The sequence below is a fragment of the Podarcis raffonei genome, chromosome 1 (assembly GCF_027172205.1).
Source record: "Podarcis raffonei isolate rPodRaf1 chromosome 1, rPodRaf1.pri, whole genome shotgun sequence".
Taxonomy (NCBI): Eukaryota; Metazoa; Chordata; class Lepidosauria; order Squamata; family Lacertidae; genus Podarcis; species Podarcis raffonei.
In genome coordinates, this window is record NC_070602.1 from 128,091,001 (window position 1) to 128,117,845 (window position 26,845).

The following is a 26,845-nucleotide window of genomic DNA, read 5'->3' on the forward strand; positions in this document are numbered from 1 at the left end:
AAGCGCTCTGGCGTCATTTTGACTCCATATGCCCCTGAGAAGGCTTTCTTAAAATTATTTAACATACATTCAAGAGGTGTATTTTCCCCCTTTGAACCTCCAACTCCCATTGTATGGCCCTGTGAAGTATCCACTCAGTCACTTACACACTCGCTTCGTGGGGTTCCTTGCCCAGTGAAGTCGCCTTACTGGGAACCGAAGTACTACCCACTCCACACTCAGGTTGTACTTTCTCACACATACAATGCGCTGGATACTTCACCACACTCTACCTCCCAACCTTTCCCTTTTCCCTACACCAGATCACCATCTGATGTACCCAGTCATGTAGCGTACTCAGTTTCCCCCTTACTGAGACGCAGAAGTTTGATCAAGACTTCTCTTCCTCCCAATTAATTGGAGGGCCAAAACCCCTTTGTGCACTTACCCTTAGCGGATCCCTCTTTATTTCTCTGGTTCCCCCCGGTCCGTCGCCGTCGGTGAGCAGGGTATCAGACAGACGAGACTTCTGCGTTCCCCTGGAAAAAATGTTCCAGTGCGCGCTGGGTAAGCAGTTAGTGGTCCTCCCTCTTGTACCCTGCCCAGTAAGGCGAAGGGGCTGCGTTCCAGCAGACCACTTATCCGAGTCACAGAGGCACCATAAAATGTAGCACCCTGCTTGTGGTTAACGCTTAGCTGGAATGAAATATTCAACGCAGCAATAGAGAAATTAAAATAATAATTTATTTGTCAGACAAATAAATGAGAGGCACAGTGGTATATGGTTACCAAGCTCTGGCCTGCCTTCCTGCCCTTATGGCCAGCACTTATATTCCCTCAGCTCAGCCCCCTTGCTCCTCCTTTGGCTGCCTCTGTCCAATCAGCCTGGTTAAAATTCCTATTGGCTGTTTGCTAGAACCAATCATAAAAGATACACCCATTTCCTATTACCTTTTATGGGAGACAAAGAGCTATATTTCCTTCTATTTATAATTGGCAAATAAATAGCCATTAACCTCTACAAGGCACCTTAATTACCAAATAACCTTTTGCCCTAGACTAGGCGCCTTAACTAACATTTCATCTTTTGCCCTATTGCCCTATTCACTCCAAAACAGATGGTGGCTAATTTTATCTTTGGAGGTCATTAAGCAGAGGCTTGACAACCATATGTCAGGAGTGCTCCGATGGCGTCTCTCTGTCTGGCAGGGGTCCGGACTCAATGGCCCTCATGGTCTATTCCAACTTCTTCTATGATTCTATGATTCTATGAAATAAGAATCTTACTTTCTAAATCCTTTGCATAATTACATTTAAGCCAATATTTCATACATATAACATATATAGATTTTTAGAAGCAAAGATCTTGTTTAAGTAAAAAGGAACTTAGTAAAAGCTAAGTTCTATAAGTTTTCTAAATTCTCTGAAGCTTCAAAGCAGTTTCACAGAGAGAGAGAGAGAGGCCTCTTCCCTTGGCCAGCTGCTGTTTGTATTAGCTCTTGCCCTTTTAACCTTAGGAAGATGTGGCTCAAGTTTAATGGGAGGCACTATTTGTTTTTGCAACCTTGATTGTCTTCTATCATTTGTATGGTCAGTGTGACCTTTTGTTCCCAGCCTGTTTTATGACCGCAATAAACCAAAGGGGCCTCTGACAAAGACCTTGCCTGCTGGTGTCCTGTCTCGAAAGAAACATTTGTGAATTTAAGCTCATTTTTGGAATACAGGAATCTGATCAAAATATAAGCCTTGATTAAAAATGCAGGCTATGATCAGATGCCTCACTAGCATATTAGCAGGTTGGAATAAAGTTCATAGTCACCAGTCCCAGGCAGTAGGGCAGGATCTTGTGGCCATCAGGTGAGCAAAAGCATACAAGGAAGAGCTGGGCAGGAAAAGAAGAAGAAACCCCACCCCCCTCCGGTAAAATGGTTCTCATAACACCTTTCATGTTGATCTGGAATTCTAGCAGAAGGATAGACTTGTCCAACTTCTGCATTACTTTCATTATTTACACGGGCAGACCCACTAAAGATATAGACAACGAATTCCATAATCTATCTGGGAAGGGGATGGGTGTAGCTGGGATCCTTGTTTCATCAGCAGTTCTTCATGCAGGTCACTTCAACATGTTCCACCAGACTTTCTAAAATATGTTATGGTTTCACCTTCGTTTTGGCTTCATGTTTATTGCCTTTATCCCATAGGCAACATCTCATTTGTGTGAGGTTTCTTTCTAATCTTATCATTCCTTCAGAATGCCAAGGTCTCATATATCAGGCAGCAAAGTCGAGGACAATATGTTCCATGCATTTCTTGCACAGAAATGACACAGAGTTGTACATCTCACCCATTTTGATCCTTTGTGGGTGCTTAACACAGTGTGCTTGAGGTTTGTTGCAGTTGCTGGTTCTGCAGGCCTAGCAAAGTCCAGATTAACAAATGGGTGTGGACATATGTTTCTCCCCCACCCCCATTTTATTCTAACAACCTTGTCAGACTGAGAGGCAGCGTGACAAGGAGCTTTGAAGCTGAACAGAGATTTGAGTCTGGGTCTTCCCAATGCTGCCCCAGTACTCTTAACAACTACAGCAAATCCTTCTTAAAGCACTGGCAGGCCCAATCTGCCAGGTGCCCTCCTAGCCCTGCCCGTGGCACCCCTAAACCGTGCCCCATCAAACCACACATTCATGGACGAGGGGGCTCTCAATGTGTCCTAGCTATGATGGCAGCAATGCTTCTGAATACCAGTGGCTGGAAAGCACAGGAGTGAAGAGTGCTCTTGCGCTCAGATCCCGCTTGCTGGTTTCTTACAGGCATTCGGTTGGCCACTGTGAAAACTGGATCCTGGATTAGATGGGTCACTGGCCTGATCCAGCAGGCTCTTCTTATAGTCTGATTTCATTTCATTTCAGGGTCAGAGGCTGCTTACACACCAGACTGCTTGAATCTTGAGATCCAGCAAGTGTTAAAATCTAACCAAGCCTACTAATTCTAGGAGGTACAGTCATACCTCAGGTTAAATATGCTTCGGGATGAATATTTTTGGGTTGCGCTCCGTGGCGACCCGGAAGTAATGGAGCACGTTACTTCCGGGTTTCGCCGCTCGCGCATGTGCAGACGCTCAAAATTATTTCACACGCATGCGCAGAAGCAGCGAATCGCGGGTTGCGTTCGCTTCAGGATGGGAACAGGGCTCCGGAATGGATCCCATTCACATCCAGAGGTACCACTGAAGGGTGTGGTCAAGGGGCTTGGTGCTAGGCGGCAAATGGGTGGGGGTTGCCTCCGCCAACAGAGAAAGCCAGAGTTGATAGCAGAATTTGGCGGTGACCTAGAAGGACTCTATGAACTAGAAGGGAAGCAGCAAGCTGGGGAGAGTCAGTGCAACGTTTGATTTCTGTTTGAATCCATGTCTGTGCTTATGGGAGAAACAAGGGACTTCTTGGGTTTCATGCTGTGGATCCCTCTAGTGCAGGCTCAGGTTGTAAATATGTATAAATAAACCATATACAGTGGTACCTCGGGTTAAGAACTTAATTCATTCCGGAGGTCCGTTCTTAACCTGAAACTGTTCTTAACCTGAAGCACCACTTTAGCTAATGGGGCCTCCCACGCTGCCACTGCATGATTTCTGTTCTCATCCTGAAGCAATAGTTCTCATCCGAGGTACTATTTCTGGGTTAGCGAAGTCTGTAACCTGAAGCGTATGTAACCTGAAGCGTCTGTAACCTAAGGTACCAACGTATTGTAAAGACACCACAGTCTCAGCTGGGCCTCATTCCGAAGTGGAAACATGATATAGAAAAACAGGGTGTTTGGCTTTTTCTGCCCAACTCCCCAAGGGACTGAGTCCCCTAAGTCCATGATCAGATGGAGGCAGGATGCAATGAAAGCAAAGCAGATCTTTATTTTTCTATTACAACAGAGTTCTCTCCCCTCCTAGCAAGGAGGCAAGAGAGACCCCAAACCAAGAAGAAACATCTCTTTTCAGGGTTTTCATTTTGGCGTGGAGAAGAAGGACATCCCCTCTACAAACAGTCAGAAATTACATCACACACAAGGCGGGGTTACCGTGGCTCAGGCAGGCCAAGGTGTGATATTCCTGAGGACTTAGCAAGTTTCACGTAGGTCCAGACACAGTTTACACAAAACATTAGCATTTGATAAGACCATCAGGATGCCCCTCGGACATCCCTCAATGCAGAGCATCTGGGCAAACCAAGACAATTAATACAAAGGAGGTTCATAGATATAGGAGAGGAATTCCTTCAGGAACTTCCCCTGATTGCTGTCTGCCTACCTGTTCTCAGGTAAGGGGGATTAAGAAGGCAGAGGAAATATTGAGAGTCTTCAGGAGAGCCAAGATGGCTTTTGGATTGCTCTCCTGTACTATTTTAGACATGTGGCTTATACACTTATGTATGTGTGTTGTTGTTTAGTCGTGTCCAACTCTTCGTGACCCCATGGACCAGAGCATGCCCGGCACTCCTGTCTTCCACTGCCTCCCACAGTTTGGTCAAACTCATGCTGGTAGCTTCGAGAACACTGTCCAACCATCTCGTCCTCTGTCATCCCCTTCTCCTTGTGCCCTCCATCTTTCCCAACATCAGGGTCTTTTCCAGCGAGTCTTCTCTTCTCATGAGGTGGCCAAAGTATTGGAGCCTCAGCTTCAGGATCTGGCCTTCCAGTGAGCACTCAGGGCTAATTTCCTTCAGAATGGATGCGTTTGATCTTCTTGCAGTCCATGGGACTCTCAAGAGTCTCCTCCAGCACCATAATTCAAAAGCATCAATTCTTCGGTGATCAGCCTTCTTTATGATCCAGCTCTCACTTCCATACACCACTACTGGGATAACCATAGCTTTAACTATACGGACCTTTGTTGGCAAGGTGTATGTGTGTTTACCTTGTGCAATTATCTATATTTTAGACCTTGGGATTCCTATAACAAACACAAACCCTGGATTGGCACCTGCAACCCCTGGGATCTCGCACTGCTTGAAGATTGGGATGGTGTGCAACAATACATTTAAAGCACATGACAAGAATCCTGGGAACTGTATCACTAACAGGGAGCCAGTGTGGTGTAGTGGTTAAGAGCGGTAGTCTCATAATCTGGGGAACCGGGTTCGCATCTCCGCTCCTCCACATGCAGCTGCTGAGTGACCTTGGGCCAGTCACACTTCTCTGAAGTCTCTCAGCCCCACTCACCTCACAGAGTGTTTGTTGTGCGGGAGGAAGGGAAAGGAGAATGTTAGCCACTTTGAGACTCCTTAAAGGGAGTGAAAGGCGGGATATCAAATCCAAACTCTTCTTCTAACAATCCCAAGCACCTAACAATCTCTAGCACCCTTAGCAAACCATGGTTCCCAGGTTCTGTAAATGGACGGTGTGCATGCAGCCTGAGTGTCAGGAGGCCTGGTATGTGTTCAGTGATTGCATCATGGACATAAAGAGCTGCTTCTTACATACGCCACAAGGTAAAGCTCTCTTTTCATGGAAGATCTGCCCGCGTACCCAGTGTGTTGATATGGCTTATAACACTGGAGCAGCACAGCAGCTGGCATACCTCATCAATTTACTGTAAGTCCTAGTATCAGTTCACAAATCAATGTTCCCAGCTGATTTATGGAGCTTCTCCCTACTACCTCCCTTAATTTTCAAACTGGCATGCTTCCCCCCCCCCGTCAATGTACAAGTCCTAAGATGCTGGAAAGTGGCTCATTTTTACACTGATGTAAAAATGGAACTGGGCCAAAACACACCAGCTGAAGATCCTAGCCTATGTGGTAATTTCCCCAAGTCACAGTTTGTGCTACAGCTGGCCTTCTGAAACATAGAAGATTAAAAACAAAAACTACAAAAACACACCAAGAAACCACCACCACCCCACACACAATTTCCCAACTCGGTTCCTCTGCTGTATCTTAAAAACAGATCATGAATGCCAAAAATGCTTCGCTTGACCTATAAAAATAAATAAATAGCAATGTTGTGAATAAAGTTTTGGAACATCCACAAGGTGTGGTTTCTGCAATAAAGGACAGCTGGCAGAAAGAAGGAGGATTAGATAACGAAAAATAAGCAACAGCAGTTGGAGTACAGACCAATATATTCTGAGATGTTACAAAAGCATACATCTTCTTTGATTTCATTTGTGCTGCCATAGATCTGATCTAAGGTAAAGGATGTTCCAGGAGTTAAGGTGTTAGGGATGGCTCTCCCTTTCACTCTATCCCTTCCTACTTCAACAGAAGATGCTGTTATTTGTATATCTGAGGTCCAGGATTCCAGCCCCTGGATCTCCAAGGAAAGAATCACAAATGGGGAAACTGGGGAAAGATTATTCTTGCAACCCTGAGGAGCTGCTACTAAGCCTACACCTCGTCTTGGACCTCCTGCTAGCTGATATTTTAAACTTGATATGTTAAACCACCTCAGACTGCAAGTGATGTTTCATTTAAATTATGGAAGGGCAGGGAGCCTCCTGTGGCCCTCCAGAACTTTTTGGACTCTATCTCCCATCATTCATGAACTTTGGCTATGCTAGCTGGGGTTGATGGGAGTTGGAGCCCAACGTCAACTGAGAGGTCGCAGGTTCCTCATTCCTGATGTAATGGAATGTTCCACAGTATTAAAAAATGTCCTATACAGAGAGAAGTAAGGTAAAGGGAGCCCTGACCATTAGGTCCAGTTGTGGCCGACTCTGGGGTTGCGGCGCTCATCTCGCTTTATCGGCTGAGGGACCCGGCATCCAGCTTCCGGGTCATGTGGCCAGCATGACTAAGCTGCTTCTGGCGAACCAGAGCAGCGCACGGAAACGCCGTTTACCTTTCTGACGGAGCGGTACCTATTTATATGCTTGCACTTTGAGGTGCTTTTGAACTGCTAGGTTGGCAGGAGGAGGGACTGAGCAACGGGAGCTCACCCCGTCGCGGGGATTCGAACCGCCAACCTTCTGATCATCAAGTCCTAGGCTCTGTGGTTTAACCCACAGCACCACCCGCGTCCCCTACAGAGAGAAGTAGCATACCATTTAAGGGTTCATCTTGCTAACCCTTGCCCCTTGAAAGCTGCTTTCTATATAGAAAGAAAGAAAGAAAGAAAGAAAGAAAGAAAGAAAGAAAGAAAGAAAGAAAACTGCTTTCTAGGTGCAACTGCATTTTATTTTATTTTTTAATGGAGCAGCACACTGTTATGTGAAGCAGTTTAAAGTGCCGCCCAGCTGCCCCAGGTACAGATTTTACTATATTGGTAAGACAAGCCATGTACTTCAGGGTTTGTGACACAAAGGAACTGAAATTTGGGCCTGGGAGTAGAGGTTGGGGGGACCTTTTGAAACTGATTGTGCTACTTGTTGCTTAGAAGAGAAAGCTGCCGTGATTGAGATGCTCCTTTGTTGAAAGCCGTGCCACGCCAGCTAAGTCGAGCCCATTCTTTGTCTCCAACTGTACATTGCCCACTCAAATACTACACAGGAGCGTGGCAGGGACAGAACTGTAACAAGCCTCCTGCGGATACTAATGAAAGGGACATTGGCAGTCATTACATATACCAATGGCACACTCATCAATTATCTGTGTGGATCTTTATGTAACCAGAACAGCATCCTACGCACAAGAGGGAGGTAGTAGCGGGCTCAGGAGAACCCTGAGGTTTGCAGAAGTACAAAATATACTATATCTTTGGGGAACCAAAGTCCCTGAGGAGCCCCAACCCTCCCCCCCCCCGAAACAGCACAATGAAGACAGAGCGTTTTCAGTGGCCCACTGACTGCTGAACAGGGGAAGCAGAAAACTGGGAAGCAAGGGGAAGGAGTATCCAGAACAGGAGCAGTCCACCCTGCAACAATTTGTTGCAGCGGGCCCCACTTTATTCTGTAGCAAAACTCTAAGCTTCTGAACTGTGTACCCTGATTACAATGTGGGGTGTAAACTGAAGACGCAGGTGGAATACAGTACTGCTTAAATCATGGGTAGGCAAACTAAGGCCCGGGGGCCAGATCCAGCCCCAATCGCCTTCTAAATTCAGCCCGCAAAAGGTCTGGGAATCAGCATGTTTTTACATGAGTAGAATGTGTGCTTTTATTTAAAATGCATCTCTGGGTTATTTATGGGGCATAGGAATTCGTTCATCTTTTCCCCAAAATCTAGTCTGGCCCCCCACAAGGTCTGAGGGACAGTGGACTGGCCCCCTGCTGAAAAAATTTGCTCTTCCCTGGCTTAAATGTTCTCTTTAAAGGCGAGTCCCACCGGCTGAATTCCTGGTAGTGCAAGTGGGTTTAACAACCATCTTCCCAACAGTTGCTAGAGTGCAATTATCATCATTATTATTACATGAATTACTTCCCACGAGGCATCACAAAGCCATTTACATTCTAATCTAAGCCATTAATAACAATATAAAAGAACAGCAGCACATACATACATAAAAGCAATTGAAATTCAAGTCAGATGCCTGCTAAAGCCTCCGTTTCTCTGGGACAGGCGTGGGGAGCCATTTGCCCTCCAGATGTTGCTGTGAGCTGTGCTTTCTACTAGGGCTCACTGGCGTGTCATGTTGTATTCAAACATGACTAGCGAGCTTAGGGCTAATTAATGCATGAAGAGGTCATGACCACAGAACTGTATTCCTAGACTCAGCTAGGTCATGCCCCTCACCTGGAATGAAGAAAATTAAGTTTCCTCCTTTGTTCATTCTGTTTCACCATATGAACTCACTGAGGTAGGAAGTGCCTGAATTAGCTTGCTACAAGCTCAGGCTGTGTGCTTTTCCACTATATTTTGTATCCCAAGCTTTCTACCTGTGTTCTTCTGGCTGCTGCATGGAATCACACATGAATCTGACCTTTGGCATTTGTAAGTAAAGCATTTAAACTTACTAATGGTGTGGTATGCTCGTTGTGAGATGGGAAGCACTGTAAGCGGACTAGAATGGGGTAGTTAAAGGGTCTAACAGCCTATATTCCTCACACTTCACTGTGTTGCATGATTTTGTGTCTTTGAACTCTGCTAGGGGTTCTCTCTTGCTGGAGAGTGTGTTTACCCCATGCTAGAGAGCCAGCCAATTCTTTTATTAACTACAGATACAGATCCATATTTACTATTTCCCCCAGCAACTGATTAGGCTGTCAACAACCTGGTTAATTTTAAGGCAAGATCCCTAGGCCAGTATCCTAAGGGCTTTCAAAATCTCAACCTAACATTAACTAAAAAGTATGTTGATCAAAAGTGACAATTTATTTACTTGGATCTTCTTCAGAGTTGGTCATAGATTAGTCAGTTTATCAGGCTTGAAAAGATTGAATTGCATTAATGGGATCAGACTTTGGGAGTGGACCCACAGCTTACTGACCCAAATTGCCTTTGTCAGCTGTTTTAGATTACTTGCCATTAGTCAGAGCCAAGGATGGTGTCACCTCGTTTATCCATGAATCAACTATTTAATGGGTACTTCAGCTGCTAATGCAAATACATTTCGTTTAAAACTCAGAATGTACTAGCACCAGTTTTCCTGGTGAGGATAGAAAGAGGAAATTAATCATTTCTTAGCTGCAAGTGCATTAGCACTGTGTTTATTTTACAGCTTTTGGATCCATGCTGAGTTGTCAGAGCAGCAGGTCAGATTAATTTTCAACTACAGACACCAAGAAGTCACCTGTTCTCCCAGGTAAGTGTTGGCTTGGTTCCTTGTTCGATGGAACAGACTCTCAAACAAAAGTGTGTTAGTAAGGCTTTGTTGTTGTTGTTTAGTCATTTAGTCGTGTCCGCCTCTTCATGACCCCATGGACCAGAGCATGCCAGGCACTCCTGTCTTCCACTGCCTCCCGCAGTTTGGTCAAACTCATGCTGGTAGCTTCGAGAACACTGTCCAACCATCTCAACCTCTGTCGTCCCCTTCTCCTTGTGCCCTCCATCTTTCCTAACATCAGGGTCTTTTCCAGGGAGTCTTCTCTTCTCATGAGGTGGCCAAAGTACTGGAGCCTCAGCTGCTGTTAGTAAGGCTACAATCCTCTAAATAATTACTTGGGAGGAAATCTCATTAAACCCTGAGTAAACTTGGATAGGAGCTATGCTTTAGTCCAGGGGTCCGCAATTTTTTTTAGCCACGGGCCGCCGGTCCACTGTCCCTCAGATCTTGTGGCGGGCAAGAGAAGCGGCACCAGGAGGAGGGGAGCTGGAAGAAGAGGTGAGGGGGGCAAATAGTCCTCCTTCCCACCCCCAGCCCCAGCTGCTGTGCTTCCCAGAGGCTGCCACCACGGCCGCCGCCACTGCTTCTCGTGGGTAGGCAGAGTGAGCTCGTCCACTCCGCTCTCTGGCCCACAGGAGCACCAGGGCAGCGGTGGTGGGAAGATGAGCAGCGCGAAAGGGCTGGCTCTGGAGAGGGGCTGATTAAAATGGCCCTCAGCCAGCTCAGCCCAGCCCCCTTCCTCCTCTAGGCAGGGCAGGGAGAAGTCAGGAGGAGGGAGGGAGGAGGCACCACTGTGGTGTGTGGGGGGAAATGGAATAGGGCGGGGGGGAAATGGCGCAGCCGGAATGAACAGAATCCCCACGCCAATCCATGGACAGTCCGTGGGCCAGATTCTGAAGGCAATTGGGCCTGATCCAGCCCCCGGGCCTTAGTTTGCCGACCCCTGCTTTAGTCACTCCCAACTGAAATGTAGCCTCCTACTGCTATTCTATATGTCAACCTGTAAATAAGCCCAAGGTAAATGGCGCTGGACATGGGTGGTGCTGTGGTCTAAACCACTTAGCCTAGGGCTTGCCGATCAGAAGGTCGGTGGTTCGAATCCCTGCTACGGGGTGAGCTCCCATTGCTCGGTCCCTGCTCCTGCCAACCTAGCAGTTCGAAAGCACCTCAAAGTGCAAGTAGATAAATAGGTACCGCTCTGGCGGGAAGGTAAACGGCGTTTTCGTGCGCTGCTCTGGTTCGCCAGAAGCGGCTTAGTCATGCTGGCCACATGACCCGGAAGCTGTACACTGGCTCCCTCACGCCAATAAAGCGAGATGAGCACCGCAACCCCAGAGTCAACCATGACTGGACCTAATGGTCAGGGGTCCCTTTACCTAAATGGAGCTAGGATTGCAGCTTAAGTATGTCACTGTGCTTGCACCATTCCTTCTCTTTGTAGTTTCCTCCACTTTTAGCAGATTTAAGTTCTTCCAAGGCATGGACTTGGTTTTTGTGTGCGTATATTGTACTGTAAAATACTTTGTGCACTTATTGTATAAGGATAATGATGATAACAGAGTTCTGTTTGGTAAAATATAACTTGGGTTAGGATTTTGAATGTATTATTCCTCGGATTAATTCGTCACTTTTTCATTGCCCTTGCTGTTTTGTTCAAAACTGGCAGCTCAGGAGTTATGCCAGTTGCAAACGGAGAGGCAGGGCTTAAGTGCAGCGGTAGAGCATCTGTTTCGAATGCAGAATATCTCTCATTCAATCTCTTGGTATCTCAAGGTAGGTCTGACCTTTCTGCGTTCCTATGAATTGAAGGCGCATTATTTGAAGCTACAAGGTCATATAGCTAAAAAAAGGGCACCGCTTTTCCTTGGAAGGCTGTTTCCCCATCTGTGTTCTCTCTCTCTCATTTTACTTCAGGATATTGTGAGGAAAATAACCTAACAACTGACGCCTCCAAAGTAATTTGCTTTTCAATAGACCTCACTACCCAGCTGTCCTGGGTCTATCATTTGCATGGAAATATACTTTTTCATTTCCTTGCCACCTGCTATTTACTTGCTATTGTATTTTCTTATTTTTTTAAAGACCTCTTCAATGTGGTTCAGGAATACAATGTATTTTTGGCATCCAAGACCCCCTTTTTTTGCATCAGAGGGTCACAGATGCCATGGCAAAACCCTTAAGTCTAAAGGTCGAAGGCTGTGTACACATTAAGGTGGTACCTCGGGTTACATACGCTTCAGGTTACAGACTCCGCTAACCCAGAAATAGTACCTCGGGTTAAGAACTTTGCTTCAGGATAAGAACAGAAATCGCGGCGCGGCAGCGGGAGGCCCCATTAGCTAAAGTGGTGCTTCAGGTTAAGAACAGTTTCAGGTTAAGAACGGACCTCCAGAACAAATTAAGTACATAACCAGAGGTACCACTGTATTCACAGCTCATTCCTTCCCTCAAATGATTATGGGCACTGTACTTTGCGAGAGGTAAACTTTAAAGGTATAGCATGTACACATGACATTTTATTCTGGAATCAATGGAAACTGCGTGATTATTTTATTCTACACAGTGCACACACAGTCCAGATCTCTTGCATCATTTTTGCCCCTGAAAAGCGCTTACTGACTTGAGAATCTGACTTCATTCCGATCGTAAAAGTTCGTTGCAGATTGATTCTGCATTATTCTGCAGTCTGTCCATTGGAAAATGCTTATAGGCGGTCCCAGCAACGGATGGGGTGTAGCCACACCTGCCAATAACCTTGTGGGTAGGCGCACACCAAGCTCGCAAATCACAACCACGACTTCTTCATGTTATCTGGGGCGTGTGCAGGGGCGGAACGGTGCAGATAGGAGGTCCAGAACGGTCCAGATTGGGCACAAACAACATTTTTGTGCTACAAATGGCTCAGGGAGAGATCAGGTAGGATTACTGTTGTTCTTTAGGGTGGATGCTGTTTGCTGGGCAAAGAGCCATTCTGTTGTAAGAACACGCAGACTCTCAAGCTACACCGGAAGTAGACCTGAGCATGGGAAAAATACTGATCTCAGCTAGTTCTGCAGGATGCTTTTATGGAGCGAAATGCCAGATAAGAGCTTTGACTACTGGGTGCTATAATCCCCTTTGTTTCCAATGTTCAGGCTGTGAGTTTTGCTCCACATATAAGCAAAATATGCACCACCCATGAAGGAGAGGCTAGTAGGCTTGGGGAGACTTGGAAGTCTGAAAAAATCTTTTTTTTTGCGGTGGGGGCTTAAAGCAGGAATGGGGGCAAAACAGCCAAGGACTGAGCATGCTCAGTGGCCAGGGAATCCCAACCAACCGTTGACTGAAGGGGAGAAAATGGGGTAATGGAAAAGGAGTGGCTGGAATCCAGAATGAGAAGCCCTCCATGTTGCAGCATTTTGTCTTGGGACTCCTGCAGATCTTTGCATTGTGGTTGCTGCCATGGCATTTTGTGTGAGGAGGCAAGGCAGAACTGGACAGCCTCTGCTTTGCTTTGCCTCAGAGGATTCCTGCAGGCGATAATCTTCTAGCAAATGTGCAGTTTTATTCACCGTATTTTTCGCACCATAAGACGCACCTACCGTATTTTTTGCTCTCACTTTTTTCCTCCTAAAAAGTAAGGGGAAATGTTTGTGCGTCTTATGGAGCGAATGCAGGCTGCGCAGCTATCCCAGAAGCCAGAACAGCAAGAGGGATTGCTGCTTTCACTGCGCAGCGATCCCTCTTGCTGTTCTGGCTTCTGAAATTCAGAATATTTTTTTTCTTGTTTTCCTCCTCCAAAAACTAGGTGCGTCTTGTGGTCTGGTGCGTCTTATAGAGCGAAAAATACGGTAGTTCTTAGAGGGGGAATGCAAGAAAAAATAAAATAAAGGGAACGCTGAGCAGAGCCTGTATGCATCCCAAGCTCTGCTCAGCGCTCCCTTTCACGAGCCTCGTGGAGCATGTATGCGGCTCTTGGGGGCTTTTCCCCAAGAAGGGAGAAGGGCAGCCTGTCACTGATGGGCTGCCCTTCTCCCTCCTCGGGGAAAAGCCCCCAAGAGCCGCACACATGCTCCACGCGGCTCTTTAAAGGGAGCGCGGATCTTGGGGGCTTTTCCGGGAGGTGGGGGAAGGGACAGAGGGGCTAAGCCAGAAGCTAGGACAGCAAGAGGGAGTGCTGCACAGCGATCCCTCTCACTGTTCTGGCTTCTGGGATAGCCACGCAGCCTGCATTCGCTCCATAAGACGCACACACATTTCCCCTTACTTTTTAGGAGGGAAAAAGTGTGTCTTACACAGCGAAAAATACGGGACATATCAATGAGCATCCTGCCATTCTTCCATGAAACTCAAGGTGTTTGTGGACAGGGTTCCTCAGATCTGACCAGACCTGCTTAGTGTTACTAAGATTGCTTCGTCTTGCGGCTTCAGGCAACAAAGAGTCCAATTGTTCTTTCCTCAAACTATTCATTTATTTGTTCCAGAATATTTTTAGCCTGCCCTGCATTCAAAATCTCAGAGTGGGTTACAGTATGTAAAACAACAACAATACTCCCAACGAAATAAATAAGAGCAAGTGAAAAATATAATTTTAAAATTACAGCACAAAACCGAGGAGTGGACTTGCATCCCAGAAGAACGCAGGGCAAAATAATAGGTCTTATCTTAGCCTGGTACTGAAATGTCACAAGGGCGAGTGCCTGGTGTATTTCCAAGGAGAGGATGTTCTGGGGGGCACATTTCAAATTGTGAGTGAGCGCTGAGGGCACCAGCCACAAAATTACTGCCCCGGGGTGGGGGTGGCATGACATAACACAGGAAGAATATAGTCATTGCTGATTTTCCACTTTCTGCCCCTGCACAACCTCACACTTGCCAAGAGACCCAGGTGGAATCTTCACACATATTTAAAAAATGCTGTGAAAATGCTTTATTAAAAAAAAAAGTTTTGAAAAATACATTGAAATTGCCATAGCTCATTGTCGCCATCTAGTGTCACATTTGTATATTGCACTTTACAACACACCTAAAACATTTTATTTGCAGCTGTAGAGCTGAGTCCCCAGTGTGGTATAGCGGTTAGAGTGCTGGGCTAGGACCTGGGAGACTAGGGTTCAAATCTTCACTCAGCCACAAACCTTGCTGGATGACCAATGAACCAGTCATTGCCACTCAGCTTAACTTACCTGACAGGGATGTTGTGAAGAGAGGAAGACCCATGTAGGCCACCTTGAGCTCCTTGGAGCAAAAGGTGAGATATAAATACAATGACTAAATAAATAAATAGGAAGACAGCTGGTCCCGATTGCAAAGATAAATCTGTTAAAGTCACAAGAGTCTTGTTTTCCCCAGTGCCACTCCTAAACCAAAGTGCCTGCTTACCTGGGAGTGAGCCCCATTTAAGCACAAAGAGACTTACTTCTGAAATAGATGAGTATAAGTATACAGCACAGCTGTCAACATTTCCCTTTTCTTGCAAGGAATACTATTCAGAATAAGGGAATTCCTTTAAAAATGGGAAATGTTGACAGCTATGCTATACAGTGAGTACTTGATGAGTGCTTGGGCATCAGCTCCTGCACAACACGGGACATAACTAAGACTTTTTGCAAATGTTCGCCTTTCCCCATCTGGAGAGGGGTTTCTTAAACATCAACCTGCAACTACTGTACAGTAGTAGTATTTGCAGAAAATACAGTGGTACCTCGGGTTAAGTACTTAATTCGTTCCGGAGGTCCGTTCTTAACCTGAAACTGTTCTTAACCTGAAGCACCACTTTAGCTAATGGGGCCTCCTGCTGCTGCCGCGCCGCCGGAACACAATTTCTGTTCTTATCCTGAAGCAAAGTTCTTAACCTGAAGCACTATTTATGGGTTAGCAGAGTCTGTAACCTGAAGCGTATGTTACCCGAGGTACCACTGTAACTTCTAGGGAGTCTCTAGTCACAGATGAATCTACCATAGGGGAGATGGAGCCCAGTTGCTAGGAAGAAACAGAAGGGCAAACTATGGAGACTAGCAGGAAAAGTGCGCTTAAGGTCAGGGGGTAAGAGAATAATTTTGGGACCCCTGGGATCCCTATTGCATGCTGTCCAAACAACTCACTTGTCAATCATAACTTTGATTTCACTCATTGGCTAAACACCCCGTCAGGTGTGAACAGCCAGGGCGGGCTCATTTCTCTTAGATTGCTTCGAAGGGTGCCTGCACAGTTTGCTTTGTAACTTTCTTCCTAGGCGGCCAAGAGCCTCGCATTTTATTTTAAATGAAAGTTTAGACCCCGGGACACTTGCAAAGGCCTTCACAGGTGCCATAACACCCACAGTGCCAGGTTGGCAACCCCCGAATGAGAGAGCAAGCCGTCCAAATGCAGCCTGGCTCTGTGCGCAGGTTTAGGAACAGCTGTGATGCTATAATAATTTACACCATCTGAACAAGTCTCTTGGGAGCTATTTTGGCCTGCCCATAATTGATGGTGTTCTATAGCATTCCAACACCCACCCTAACCCCACCCACGTGCCTCCTCTATGCCACAGTAGTAAGAAGAGTTTCCTCCAGAAAGACAAATCTTGGTGGACTAGAAACAGCTGTTCCTTTGCTGTTCAAGCAGCTGCTTCAGGACCTGCAGAAGACCTACAAAAATTTGCCCTGCCGTGACCTCAGCGCTGCAAGCAGGTATGTTTGCACTACTTTGCTATGCTGCATGCCTTAGCTGAAAACCAGGAAAGAGCATCGGGGCTGCCTTTTAGAACTAAGATTGTTTCTGTGCGTAGTCCCTTCAAACACAGGGCAAGACAAATGAGTGTGAGCTTGCCATACGGAAACAGGGTAGACACCAACAGAGCCAGTACTGGTTAGTCCTGAAAGTATTCCTGTGGTTCTCTAACTGTGATCCTACCAGCTATGAAGGGGTGCCTCTGTGGGTCCTTAATGGCTAGTGAGAGTTAGGAGAGAGCCTAAGCCAGGCGCTATTTCCTCCAGGAGCAAAACCTCAGGCATCTCCAAAGTCTGTTTTGGGGGCCTAATCCCATTCCTGGGATTGCTAAATTGTAAAAAAAAGCTGAGCAACTTTGGGGTAAAATCCTAAAATCCTCAACAACTTTGGTTGGTCCTCACGCATGTTCACTTCATCTTTGAAAAAAGTTTGGGCACCCCTGCTTTATATAGTTCATTGAAAGATGCTACTCGATAACACGATTGAAAGCCTGATGGGTTTCCTCAAGTCTATTTCAGTGCCTTTAAGCAGGCAGTGGGACACGGGTGGCGCTGTGAGTTAAACCACAGAGCCTAGGGCTTGCCGATCAAGAAGGTCAGCGGTTCGAATCCCCGCAATGGGGTGAGCTCCCGTTGCTCGGTTCCAGCTCCGGCCAACCTAGCAGTTTGAAAGCACATCAGTGCAAGTAGATAAATAGGTACCGCTCCAGCAGGAAGGTAAATGGTGTTTCCGTGCGCTGCTCTGGTTCGCCAGAAGCGGCTTAGTCATGCTGGCCACATGACCTGTATGCTGGCTCCCTCAGCCAGTAAAGCGAAATGAGCGTCGTAACCCCAGAGTTGGTCACGACTGGACCTAATGGTCAGGGGTCCCTTTACCTTTAAGCAGGCAGTAGCCAAATTTCAAAGCAGACCTAAAGATGTCTTTCTATAGCCTGGTTTCAGGCTATCTGTTCATAGATCATTTATTCTGATTTATTTTTTCAGGGACATAGGAGCCAGCTCCAGGGGGCCATGGATGCTTGGGCACCCAGAATAATATAATTGTGGGGACGGGGGCACCCACAAAGTTAATGAGTGCAGCCGGCAGGTAGAGGCAGCCAGCCAGCCTCTGCGATGCTGCCCCTGAGAAAGTTCAGCTCTGTCCTCCGCAGCCAGCCAGTGGGGCACCCTTTTCAGGGGGGTGCCCTCAGACGTGGAGGCAGAATCTCTCTGCCTCCGAGCCCGAGCCCCTCCCTGCAGAAAAGGGTGCCTCGCTGGCTGCAGAGTTGGGGAAGAAGAGGAGCTACCGCAGCAACGCAGGCACCCGACATCACACGCGCGCACCTGCACATCGAATGTGTGACACCACGCTCACTACGTGCAAGCGTGTGCATGTGATGTTGCACATCTGTATTATGGTGACAGGCACCCACAATCCTGAGATAGCACCCCTGTTCTGAGAGATTCAACAACTTTGGCTAATTATTCATTCTGAATTACTTGCGAGGAGGTGCCTCCAGCAAATGCTATTTCACACTTGGCCATTCCTTATGGCAAAAGGTCTGTATTATTTGGGGACTTTTGGGCAGGTTTGTTGCCCAAAAGTTCCAAGTCTACTTTAGTTGTGCAACCTGAAATAGCTGGCCTGTGATTGCATCACACCCGAAAACAGTGACCTTCTGGAAATGCTCTTCTGAATATGTGAAGCGACGTGTGGGCAGCTTCCTGATACATTTGGTGAAACACAAGCTTGGCTATGAAAAGCTATGGGAGCAAAAGTATTTCGTTAGGAGAGCACAGATCCATCTTCTGTTTCAAGGAGGCCCTCTGGTTTCAGGAAAAACTATCAAGGAGCATTCTTTGCATTCGGAAGAACTGCGTATGTAGGTGCGCAGGTTGTGGAGGATATTCTTCATCGTTTGCGAATAGATGAATAGTTTGGAAGATCCAGAGGCCATACAGTCAAGTATGCCAAGGCAGGTGCTCCTGGTCAGGAAGGAGATGAACTCTGAGTTAGCAACTCCCCTTGAAGAACTGGATTCTGCTCCTGGACTCGGTTTTGCACTTGGATGACCGGGTGGCAGCGGTGGCCAGGAGCCCAATGCAACTGCAAGGATGTGTTGGTGGCTACCTCCCTGTTTGCTTCTGGGTAAATGGATGATCTCTTTGAAAACTGTTATGTACTGAGTTGAATAGGGTCCAAAATGCAGCAGTCTGATTGGTCCTAGAATAGGATCCAAAATGCAGCAGTCTGATTGGCCCTAGAACAATAGGATCCAGAATGCAGCAGTCTGATTGGTCCACAGGAGCCACCCAATCCAGCTCCAGATGGAAGTGAATCCACAACCTGATTGGCCTACAGGAGAATTCCAGAATTAGCCAATCACGTGCAGCCCATTGTGTAAATAATGTATATAAGGCAGACATTCTGGGGGAACTTCCATTCCTCCTCACCACTATGAGCTGAATAAAGAGCATGAAATCCACTCTCGGCTATTAGTATATTTCACTTCTATAAAGTGTTGATGACTACCTTCCAGACTCTAAATGGCTCAAGTCCTGGATAGGTTGGTGATTGCCTCCTCCGATACTATGCTGTCCATTCCCTAAGATCAGAATGAGAAGTCCTTCTCCGTGTCCCATCAAGGGTTGAAGCGTTCTTGGGTTGGAAGACAGAGGTTGCCCCAGATTACGGGACACTTTACACTGTGAAGCTGGGTTGCCTCTCTTTCTCCTTGATTATTTTATTTTTTTTGCCCGTGGATGAAGTTTTGTTTTTGCAAGTGGGCAACAATATTTTTATTTTTGGCTAATCACTAATCCTCTTTCTTCGGTTGGTAAATGACAATGGTTTTTAATGTTTGAGGTTTTTTGTGTTTTAGTATTTTGTTGGAAGCTGTCCGGAGTGGCTGGGGAAATCTAGTCAGATGGGCAGCATATAAATAATAAAATTATTATTATTGTGCAAAAAAAGGAGTGATCATGTTGGGCTAAAGCAGTTACAGTGGTACCTCTGGTTACGTACTTAATTCGAACCGGAGGTCCGTTCTTAACCTGAAACTGTTCTTAACCTGAAGCACCACTTTAGCTAATGGGGCCTCCTGCTGCCGCCACGCCGCCACCATGTGATTTCTGTTCTCATCCTGAAGCAAAGTACCAGAGGTACTATTTCTGGGTTAGCGGAGTCTGTAACCTGAAGCGTATGTAACCTTGAAGCGTATGTAACCTGAGGTACCACTGTACTTTGGGAGCAGGGCTGGGCATAATAGCCCTCATAAATGGAAGATGATCTAGGGCATCGGTAGGCAAACTAAGGCCCGGGGGCAGGATCTGGCCCTATCGCCTTCTAAATCTGGCCCGCGGACGGTCTTGGAATCAGCGTGTTTTTACATGAGTAGAATGTGTCCTTTTATTTAAAATGCATCTCTGGGTTATTTGTGGGGCCTGCCTGGTGTTTTGACATGAGTAGAATGTGTGCTTTTATTTAAAATGCATCTCTGGGTTATTTGTGGGGCATAGAAATTCATTCAATTCCCCCCCCCCAAAAATATACTCTGGCCCCCCACAAGGTCTGAGGGACAGTGGACCGGCCCCCCTGCTGAAAAAGTTTGCTGACCCCTGATCTAGGGGCATATATGTCAGATAGCAAATACAGTGGTACCTCAGGTTACATACGTTTCAGGTTACAGACTCCGCTAACCCAGAAATAGTACCTCGGGTTAAGAACTTTGCTTCAGGATGAGAACAGAAATTGTGTTTCAGCGGCATGGCGGCAGCAGGAGGCCCCATTAGCTAAAGTGTTGCTTCAGGTTAAGAACAGCTTCAGGTTAAGAACGGACCTCCGGAACGAATGAAGTACTTAACCCGAGGTACCACTGTAGAGGCTCATACGATGAAATGTTATTCCACTGCATGTAGAAAAGTGGCATATTAACAGAAAGCTGCGCTTGATCCTTTCTCCCTGGTTTTCGGTGTTCAGACAGTTGCTCACATCTGCAATGTGAAGGGACACATCTGTTGACAGAAGCAAGCCTTAGTGCTTATTACCTTTGGACAGCAAAAGGGGGCACAGCTATTGAACCTTACTGAATGTCATGTTTTGTTAGGCTTTTATATTGCTGGACGGGAGGTGGGAGGGGACAAACTTCTCCGGTTCCTTCCCATACCTCTTGGGAGACTTCTACCTCCCAGACCTAATTATGTAAAAGGATGCAACGCCGAATAGTCTGCCTGCCTCACGGTTTCCTCTTCCACACCAGCGCTGACCCACATTCATCCTAGGGGCTGGGATTTGCTTGCACAGCTTTGCAAATTGCTAAGCAAGTGTTTCCATCCAGATTCCCTGCCGCTGCAGATTAACACGGTGGTTATTTCCCCTCTCTCCCTTCTGTCTCCAGTATCATCTGAAAGAAGAAAGTGGTGGAAAGCGCTCCTGCTGAGCCGAATTCAAAATTTCCATTTCCTTTTGGACTCGGGGGTGAGGTCCAGGTGTAAGGTAGGGCTTTGGCTCAACACAATTAAACTGCTCTAAGTGTGCTCTCTCGTCCCCCTTCTTCCTGCTCCTTTTCACCCTATTGCTTTGTCTTCTGTTCTCACGCTCACACATTCTTCTCTTTCGGGCAAGAGTGCTTTGTAAGGTCCAGTCAACACATGCTATAATAATTTTAATAATAATAAAATTTTATTTATACCCCGGCCTTCCCGGCTCAGAAGGGACGCGGGTGGCGCTGTGGGTTAAACCACAGAGCCTAGGACTTGCTGATCAGAAGGTCAGTGGTTCGAATCCCCGCGACGGGGTGAGCTCCCGTTGCTCGGTCCCTGCTCCTGCCAACCTAGCAGTTCGAAAGCACGTTAAAGTGCAAGTAGATAAATAGGCACCGCTCCGGCGGGAAGGTAAACGGCATTTCTGCTCTGGTTTGCCAGAAGCAGCTTAGTCATGCTGGCCACATGACCCGGAAGCTGTACGCCGGCTCCCTCGAGATGAACGCCGCAACCCCAGAGTCGGTCAGGACTGGACCTAATGGTCAGGGGTCCCTTTACCTCTTACCTTCCCGGCTCAGGGCGGCTAACAGCAAATATAAAACATTGATTAAGATGCGACTTAAAAACCGCATAAAACAGCATAAAATACAATATAAAATGCGGCATCATTATCAATAAAATTCAAAAATTCAGGGGTCATTTGGGGTGGGGGGAAGGGAAAAAACCCACCCCAGTCAGCAGACAAGTTGGTCCTACTAGTGGCAGCAAGGAGACCAGGGAAGAATTTAAATGTGGGATCCCAGAAAGGGTTTCTTCATAGAAGAGGAACGGGAAAAGGGAATAGAGGATCAGGCTAATTAAAGGCCAGGCAGAATAGCTCTGTCTTACAGGCCCTGCGAAAGGAGATCAAGTCCTGCAGGGCCCTAGTCTTGTGGCATAGAGCATTCCACCAGGTCGGAGCCATCACTGAAAAGGCCCTGGCCCTGGTGGAGGATAGTCTGGCTTCCTTAGGGCCCAGGACCTTTAAGCTATTATTATTCATGGACCTTAGGGTCCTCTGCGGGGCATACCAGGAGAGGCGGTCCCGTAAGTACAAGGGTCCTAGACCGCATATGCTAGAGAATGAGGTGACATTCTGAGGGCCGCAGGTGGGGGTGCCTTTTGTCAATGCACACCCCAATATTCTCTGCAGATCAGAGATTTGCATGAACCATGTCGTTTTAGACTATACCCAGAGGTTCACCTGTTTAAAGGCTTCCCTACATTAAAAGTTCCCTGCAGGTAGAATGCTAGCACAGGTGGCACAGAGCTGATGTGCTAGTTTTCTCTTGCAAAGAGATTTCTTTTTCTTTGTTTACATTGGACAAAAGGGGAAATTCACCTGTAGACTGAAGTGGTGCAGTCCGTTCTGCCACACCCTCCTCAACCAAAAATAGTAAAATAAATAAATAAATCCTAGGTTGCTCCTATAAGAAAATATCAAGGGCGCCAGATGTCTCCACCTTTATACAGTGGTCCCTTGGTTCTCAAATGCCTTGGGACTCAAACAACTTGGAACCCAAACACTGCAAATTTGGAAGCAGGTGTTCTGGTTTGCAAACTTTTTTCGGAAGCCGAACGTGCTCCGTTTTGAGTGTTATGCTTCCGATTTGAGTGCCACACCTCCATTATGCTGAGGTCTGTCTGTTTTTGCTATTTATTTTTCGTTTTTGTTTTTGCAGCTGTTTTTGTTTTGTTTTTGTGACTGTGTGGAACCCACTTCAGCTACTGATTGATTGATTGATTGATTGTGTGACTGCAGTACAATGTTTATCGCTTTCATTTTATGGATCACTGGTCTCGTTAGATAGTAAAATTCATGTTAAATTGCTGTTTTAGGGGTTGTTTTTAAAAGTCTGGAACCGATTTATCCATTTTACATTACTTTCTATGGGAAAGCGCGCCTTGATTTTGGAATGCTTTGGTTTTGGAACGGACTTCCGGAACGGATTGAGTTTGAGAACCAAGGTACCGCTGTATCTGAAGCCACTTCAGATGGTTTACTGAGCATTCATCCTGATTTGTTAGCAGGCAAAGGAGATAACGTTGGACGTTTAATAAGCAGTCATTCTGAAAAATTTGAGGGAGGTTAGATGATGTTGCATCAAAGCAAAATCCTATTTCCATTGAATATTCCCTGTCCCTTTATTGCAAAAGCTCTGATCTTTTGGGGGCAGCTTTCTTGTGCACGAGCTCCAAATCCACTTTAAAATAGGGGAAGCCTGGATGTGCTGTGAATCAGGAAGCAAGGTAACACAGCATTTCTCCTCTCCCTCCCCATCTTCCTTTTGCCTATTGTCCTCGTTTGCCTGTCATAACAAACAAGAATTCAAGTGTGATGCAGGCCAGGTAGCCGTGGTGACAAGGAGGAAACAGGAAACAGAAGCCACAGCTGCCTTGTTTTCAGTTTTAGCGTTGGGTAAAGCTCTGGTTTTCCCAGTAGTGATGTATGGAAGTGAGAGCTGGACCATAAAGAAAGCTGATCGCCAAAGAATTGATGCTCTTGAATTCTGGTGCTGGAGGAGACTCTTGAGAGTCCCATGGACTGCAAGAAGATCAAACCTCTCTATTCTTAAGGAAATCAGCCCTGAGTGCTCACTGGAAGGACAGATCCTGAAGCTGAGGCTCCAAGACTTTGGCCACCTCATGAGAAGAGAAGGCTCCCTGGAAAAGACCCTGATGTTGGGAAAGATGGAGGGCACAAGGAGAAGGGGACGACAGAGAACGAGATGGTGGGACAGTGTTCTCGAAGCTACCAGCATGAGTTTGACCAAACTGCGGGAGGCAGTGGAAGACAGGAGTGCCTGGCGTGCTCTGGTCCATGGGGTCACGAAGAGTCGGACACGACTAAACGACTAAACAACAACATCAAAGAGGGTGGGATTTCTGGAAATCAGATTGCAAAACTTTGGTGATAATCACACTGACTCTAATCCTTGCACGTCACCCGTTGCTGGATCAGGGAGCCAAAGGCCCATCTGCTCCACTGACCAACCAGACCAGGTGGACAGCTCAGCTGGTTAGAGCAGGCTTCCTCAACCTCGGCCCTCCAGGTGTTTTTTGGCCTACAACTCCCATGATCCCTAGCTACCAGGACCAGTGGTCAGGGATGCATGGAGTTGTAGTCTCAAAACTTCTGGAGGGCTGAGGTTGAAGAAGCCTGGGTTAGAGCGTGGTGCTGACAACACCAAGGTTGCAGGTTTGATCCCCATAAGGGACAGCTGCATATTCCTGCATTGCAGAAGGGTTGGACTTGATGATCCTCAAGGTCCCTTCCAAATCTTTGATTCTAAGAGACTTACCGTATTTTTTGCACCATAACACTCACTTTTTTCCTCCTAGAAAGTAAGGGGAAATGTCTGTGCGTGTTATGGAGGAAATGCCTACGGGTGGCATGCCTACGGATTTTCCTCCTCTAAAAAGTACGTGCGTGTTATGGTCGGGTGCGTGTTATAGAGCGAAAAATACGGTATATGGGAAGGCCACACAAGCAGGACATGAGGGCAATCACACTCTTCCACGCAACTGGTGTCCTGAAGCATTCTGCCCGATATGGGAAGCCCCAGTGATCCATGCGATGGTCACCTCCAGGCTTGACTACTGTAATTTGCTCTACGCGGGGCTGCCCTTGAAGCTGTCCCAGAAACTCCAGCGGGTGCAGAATGCAGCAGCGAGGCTCCTCACGGGGTCTCTGCCATGGGAGCATATTCACCCAGTGCTTTTCCAGCTGCACTGGCTCCCGGTGGAGTACAAGGTCAGATTTAAGGTGCTGCTTTTGACCTTTAAAGCCCTTCACGGCCTAGGACCCTCGTACCTACGGGACCGCCTTTCCCGGTATGCCCCACGGAGAGCCTCAAGGTCCATGAATAGCAACACCCTAGAGGTCCCAGGCCCTAAGGAAGTTAGATTGGCTTCAACCAGAGCCAGGGCCTTTTCAGCACTGGCTCCGGCCTGGTGGAACGCTCTGTCTCATGAGACCAGGGCCCTGCAGGATTTGATTTCTTTCCGCAGGGCCTGTAAGACAGAGATGTTCCGCCTGGCCTTTGGCTTGGAGCCAATTTGATTCCCTCCCTCTCTTTCTTTTTTCCTTTCCTTCTCCTCCTGCGATGAGACTACATTTTAATATTTTAATGTTTCAATATTTTAATGTTGTATTTTAATTTTGTTTTTAAGTTGTAATCATTCAACTTGTTTTTATTATTGCTTGTAAGCCGCTCTGAGCCCGGCCTTGGCTGGGGAGGGCGGGGTATAAATAAAAATTATTATTATTATTATTATTATTATTATTATTATTATTATTATTATCTTCACTAGTAGCCATTGAAAGCTATCTTCCGCTATGGAACTATGGAATGAAGGTTTGAGGTTTACAGCGTGCTCTACCTTAAAAGAAAATGTAAAGAAAATGATGTACCGGTGGTATATTACCCCGGTTAAATTAGCAAAAATGTATAGAGTGAGCAACAAAGCCTGCTGGAAATGTAAATTAAAAGATGGTGAACTTTTCCACATGTGGTGGACATGCGAAAAAAGGGGAAAAAATTGGGGCAGGATATATAACGAAATGAAAAAACTGTTTAAATATACATTCCCAAAGAAACCAGAGGCTTTCTTGCTAGGGATAATAAGAGATGAAGTAAGAAAAGAGGATTCTAAGTTATTTATGTATGCTACGACTGCCGCTAGGATTCTCATGGCCCAGAAATGGAAAACCCAGGAGATCCTAACGTTAATGGAGTGGCAGATGAAAATGTTTGAATATGTTGAGTTGGTGAAAATGACTTATAAGATTAGTTACCAAAAAGTAACAAAGTTTGAAGAGGAGTGGAGTAAATTTGTTGTGTATATACGGAATAATTGTAGAAGCTTAAAAACTGTAGCAGGGTTTACCTAAGTCTTGTGACGTGGATGGAGTGTAAATAAGAATCTGTAAGAGTGGATGTTAATTTGTGAAAGGCGAAGCAGGGAAGGAAGAAAGTCCAAGCGCGACAAAGCGCAGGGTAAATAAGAAAACATTAAGATGCTGGATGTAAGAGTTTGTTTTATTTGACTTTGTTTTTGGAAATTTAATAAAAAGCATTTTTTTTTTTAAAAAAAGAAAGCTATCTTCCATGAATTTGCCTAACCCCTCCTTGGGCTTCACCATTACATGAGTTCACCATTACAACTCATGGTGGCAAATCCCATTGTTCATTTAAAAACAAACAAATGCAATACTTGACTTGGTTTCATTGTTGTTGGTTTTTATATAAGGAAGGAGTGTTTGTTTCCTTAAAAAAAAAATTCCTTAGAAAGCATCCCTTTCAAAAGTTACAAGGCCAAATTGATGTTTTGGCTACAAATGTTGCAATTCTGGACTTAACAGTAAACAAATCCATTGAATTTGATAAGGACTCGACTCATGAAGTCCATGCAGCTGGACAAGAAGAGAAACTTGAAAGATTTGAGAGTGTGGAGAAAGAGATATATGTTGTTTCTGAGGAAAAGGAAGGAGGAGATGTAATGTTGCAGATGACAAAGGAGAGCCAGAGGCCTGACATGATGGCTATAAAGGAAAATAAGTGCTGGATGATGAAAATCTGTTTTGAATTGAAGATTGAAGAATGGAGAGATCTCCTTATGTGGAGATCTGAAGACCTATGGATTACAAATTTGATTAAGGTGGAAGTTGGAGCTTTTGGGACATTTGGACTTAAAAGGAGTAAGAAACAAGATTCAGGCTCCACTTTTAAGTATGGAGGTCTGGCTGGAAGAAATATGGACCCTATCGGGACAGAGCTTCTCCGAGATCTGGTGTTTAATATTAAGGACTACCAAAAAAACCGGCAGAGAGGAATTGAGAGAGAATTAAGAGCCTCGGATGTGAGGTCTCCAGGCTGATAGTAGACTAAGACTGATGGACATTTGTTGGGGATTGAAACCGGGAAAGGGTGGGGTGGGGTTTGGGAATCCAAAGGGTGCAGAATTATAATCTGTTTTTTTTT

General features: G+C 46.1%; 1 protein-coding gene across 6 annotated transcripts in view; it reads left to right on the top strand.

The window, feature by feature from the left end:
* CMKLR2 (chemerin chemokine-like receptor 2) overlaps positions 1–26,845 on the top strand; it is a 66,477-nt gene that overhangs the window by 25,798 nt on the left and 13,834 nt on the right. The window contains exons 2-4 of one of the 6 annotated variants that reach the window (XM_053362088.1): positions 8,775–8,837; positions 9,565–9,648; positions 20,738–20,835. The gene's annotated coding sequence lies outside the window, so the exon portion shown is untranslated. Of the gene's footprint in view, positions 1–8,705; positions 8,838–9,564; positions 9,649–16,185; positions 16,323–20,737; positions 20,836–26,845 lie in introns of those variants that run through there. The other 5 variants (XM_053362102.1, XM_053362079.1, XM_053362135.1 and 2 more) reach the window with 5 other exon arrangements.